Below are 5,000 nucleotides of genomic sequence, written 5' to 3'. Positions count from 1 at the left end.
GCCAAGACAAAATTCATGACAATCTTGCGGCACCCCTAGGCACTGTCTGTGGCACCAGTTTGAGAATCACTGGGACCTAGCTATGCGTTTTAGCTATCAACCAGAGACAAATTAACTATTTTAGAAATGTTTCCACTCTTCCTAAAAGATAATTCAGCTGTTCTGAAGAAATATTTCACTATCCTAAGAGACAATCAAGTTATGAAGAAACATTTCTACTCCTCTGTGATATTTATCAGCTCTTCCTTTAAATGATTTCAACTATTCTCCAGATTTAATTCAACTATTCAGGTGAATTCTTAAGAAAACAAGTAAAAGATGAGCCGAAGTTTCTTCGGCGCAATCGAGTTTTCTGTACAGCCGCTACAGCGTATAATCAAGGACACCGAAAATAGATCTCTCGGTGGTCTCGGCATAATGCTGTATGAGCCGCGGCCCATGAAACTTTAACCACGGCCAGGTGGTGGCATATCCTATATTGCTGCCAGAAGGACGATTATGTCTAACTTTAACCTTAAATAAAATAAAAATACTGAGGCTAGAGGGCTGCAATTTGGTATGTTTAATGATTGGAAGGTGGATGATCAACACACCAATTTGCAGCCTCTAGCCTCAGTAGTTTTTATGATCTGAGGGCGGACAGAAAAAGTGCGGACAGACAACGTGCGGACGGACAAACAAAGCCGGCACAATATTTCCTTTTACAGAAAGCTAAAATTCAGCTAGTCCGAAGTACTGTGCTAAATCTTCCGAGAAATTCCTTTATAATGTCAGAGAACTTTCTCAGTTGCTATTAAAGCCGTTCTACTATTCTGACGAAATATTTCAGTTGTTCCAAAGAGGAAATTCACCTTTTCTAAAATGATATTCCAGTTATTCCTTAAAGACAATTCCACTATTCCGAAGGAATATTCAGCTTTCCAATAAAGCAAAGAGGATTATACCTTCCGCACTGGAATATTGAGGGACCCTGACTGCTAGAAAAAAATAATCCTAGCAAAGAGGCTTAGAAATGCTTACGACTGCAATGCATGGATGCGTGTGCGTATTCTTGAGCAGGCTTTGAGATACAGTTATGCATACTGCAATCACGCGTGCTGTATCGTACATACAACATCATACATGCCGCATCATGCATGTGCTGACGTGATTTAGTGGAGAAAAACATAGTCACTGTTTGCTGTATGAGGGCATTTTCTAATTCTTGTTCATGTGTACAGTCTCTCTGTCTCTGTCTGTCTGTCTGTCTCTCTCCAGTTCCTCGTTAATGTGGCCAGGAATAATTCCTTTTTTAAGTATATTACTCTCTCTCTCTCCTCCACCTCCTTTAAGCATATTACTCTCCCTTTATGTTTATGGGCACATACACGCACACTCTCTCTGTTTATTTGTCTCAGTTCCTAATTCAACTTTTATCCACAATACTCTTCTCTTCATCTCTACCGTACCTATCTATCCAGTTATTTTTATATTTGTCTCTTATGTAAAAGACCGCCCTCCCTCCTCTCTCTCTCTCTCTCTCTCTCTCTCTCTCTCTCTCAGGAGAGACGAACGAACAGGCCAAGGGAGTTGTTCAATCCACCTCTGATGATTTTACTCAGAGAGAAAAAGAGGAGGTTGAAAAGTCAGTTGGAAGTGTAATTCTGATAAGACCTGATTTACGACGAGGTGCATTGCTGCCAAAAACTTTCACTTTGTAAGTGCTGGGTATTTACTGTTATAACTCTTTATTTTCAATTGTTATTCTGAAGAATTAAATACTGCTTATGATATATGTAAACACACATGTACTTATATATATATATATATATATATATATATATATATATATATATATATATATATATATATATATATATATATATATTTATACACACACACACACACACACACACATACATAGCAGTATATATATATATATATATATATATATATATATATATATATATATATATATATATATATATATATATATATATATTTCCCCTTAAACTTCCTCTTTGCAAAAGTTTCCACAACATTTAGCAGTCAGATATGTGCACGGTGGGCTCACCAACATCAGGTGAACCCCCCATACACACACTCTGCCCTTCTCTTCTATCTTGCAGCCACTCTTTATCTTCCTAGAAGTTAAGACCCTTCTTTGCACTACTTCTTTTCACCTCGTATGTCCACTCTTTTCTATGAATACTTCAGCTCCTTCCTCCCAACATTTCCGAAGCGTATAATATTTTCACCAGCCGATCATCGTCCATTCTTTCCACATGACCAAGCTCTTCAAAAGATCTATTATCCTTTCTTTCATCCAGCCATATTAGTTTTTCTACATATTTTCACATATCTCATCCTATCGCATATACTGCGTAAACAGTTAATCTCGGCAGCGTCCACCTTCTTTCTATAACACTCAGCGCTCACACTTCGCTTCCACGGAGGAAAGTTGGCCCAACAGCCTATTCATGCATTTAAATCTCAGCTTCCATAAACGCTTTAAGTTTTTCTTCAGTCGTTTGCACACATCCTGTTGCCCAGTCTCTGACTCACCTCTTTTTTTCATGCTACCATTATTCGAAATATTTACTCCTTAATAACGATACGAATTTATTGCTTTCAATCTCTCACCGTCCGTAGTGCAACAGGCACATAGTTATCATGCCGTCTTCGCAGAGGGCGTTCTTCATGTCCCTTAGACATTTTTTACGTCCTCCGATTATCTATGAAAACCTTAATAATCAAAAGACGAACCACACAGTTAACAACTAATTCTAAGTTGCCAAAATTACGTAATATCAAAATTACATGATTTAAATCATCAACAATTCTAAGCAGTGGTCTCTTTCCCACAAGATGTTAATATTCGTATCCAGAATGAATATTTGCTGCAAATCTTAGGTACAACGATACCCAAAGCTTTCCATGTTCTCAGATTCGCCCTATGTTGATGCAATTGACGGAAACCGAAATTCATTATATCAGTAAATGGTTAGCAGCTTAATAACAATAAAATCTATTATCATTTTGAACTTCCATTCCTTCTAAATATGAGAATATCACTGGCAGTAAAAACTGGTAAGCACTTATCTGTCTCGTACGCCATCAGTACCCAATTGTAGCAGAACTTTATCAGCATCACCATGAAACTTCTTCCTCATTTTATCAGCTGAATCCCAAATCGGGGTTGTTGTTAATGAGCAATCTCCGTGTGTTTTATAACACTTACTAAAGGGATCATTTCATAATTTGCTTTAGCAGACGTTCTACGGATGGATGCCATTATTATTAATTGCCTTTAAATTTCAGAATTACATTTTAGACTGATACAGGCTGTCCCACCCATGGCAGTTTCTTATCGGCACTCTTACCTTCTCCATTAATAAGGGATTGGCTATATGTCATAGTTTCTGTAAATATACATCAACCACCTCGTCCTTCTCACTACAAACATTACAGATTATAATTTTTTGGTTTTAGTTTCCCCGGTCTTTTTGTCAGGGTAAAATCCACCAAACTACTGTTGGCCCTGGTCTCAGCATTATCTCTGTGCTTCCAGTAGTCGAATTAACAACAACCTCTTCGGTTGCATGAACGTCCTCACTTTTCTTTTCATTTATTTCACTTGAGGTCTGTAAAGTTCTTTTGCACTAACCGGTAAAAAGCCTTTTACAGTTTTACTTTCCTGTAAAAGACAACTATTGCGCAGGTTTTGTCTGTCAGTCCGCACTTTATTCTGTCCGTCCCCAGATCTTAAAAATTACCAAGTCTAGGGGGCTGTAAATTGGTATGTTGATCATCCACCCTCCAATCATCAAACATACTAAATTGCAGCCCTCTAGCCGAAGTAGTTTTTATTTTATTAAAGGTTAAAGTTAGCCATAATTGTGCTTCTGGCAACGATACAGGATGGGCCACCACCGGGCCGTGGTTAAAGTTTCTTGGGTCCCGGCTCGCACAGCATTATACCGAGACCACCGAAAGATGGATCTATTTTCGGCTGCCTTGATTATACGCTGTAGCGGCTGTACAGAAAACTCGCTTGCGCCGAAGAAACTTCGGCGCATTTTTTACTTGTTTTTCTTGTCAGCGATTTTCCTTAGCGTTTTTTTCCACGTAATTAGAACAACCATCTTCCGCACAGCAGTTTCCTATCTTTCATTCTTTCCCATGGGATTATCATTTCTCACATCAACTTCCAATAATTCAATTTACTATCGTAAAATTATCAGTATTGAGGTTAAGGCCCAGGACAAATCTGCCGAGTCTCATTTCTCGATATAATGTGGTTCGGATTCCACAATAAGCTGTAGGTCTCGTTGCTAGGTAACCAATTGGTTCTTAGCCACGTAAAATAAGTCTAATCCTTCGGGCCAGCCCTAGCAGAGCTGTTAATCAGCTCACGGTCTGGTTAAACTAAGGTATACTTAACTTTTCACGTATCTCTTTTTGAAAATTTGCAGCACAGCAATTCCAGCATCACGCTCAGCAATCCCTTTATCTCGCACCTTAGTTTCATCCTTCTTCACATCTACTGCATTCTGCACTTCTTTGCATTCATTTACTGTTCGATGTTCTCTATGAGAATGGTTAAGACAAAGCCACTTCATCGTCATCACTAACGCCGTAGGGAAACAGGCATCTCTTGTGATACCACTCACTACATTAGCCCATCCAATGTTTCTCTTTTCGTCCATTGGATCTGCAAGTGAAAAAAGATATCATTCCTCTTTTGCCACCCACAATGGAATTTCATTAACACTCCTGTTTTCTAATGATGTTTCTACACGCACGAGGCAACCATTTTCACAAAGAAAGGAGGAACGGTTTTCTTCAAAATGCGAGAGCACTTGCTATATGTCATTACAGTTATACGTGTGTGTGACAGCTGCGAGCGAAGAGTTGAATACACCAGGACAGGGACTAACAGCAAATGTCAAATGTATTAGATTCACTAAATTCATTACCGTAGCGAAAGCGAAAAAAAAGTTCAGGAATTTTACACATTA

The sequence above is a fragment of the Macrobrachium rosenbergii genome, chromosome 9 (genome assembly GCF_040412425.1).
Source record: "Macrobrachium rosenbergii isolate ZJJX-2024 chromosome 9, ASM4041242v1, whole genome shotgun sequence".
NCBI lineage: Eukaryota > Metazoa > Arthropoda > Malacostraca > Decapoda > Palaemonidae > Macrobrachium > Macrobrachium rosenbergii.
The sequence above is the reverse complement of the archived record's forward strand: the minus strand, read 5'-3'. Positions refer to the sequence as shown.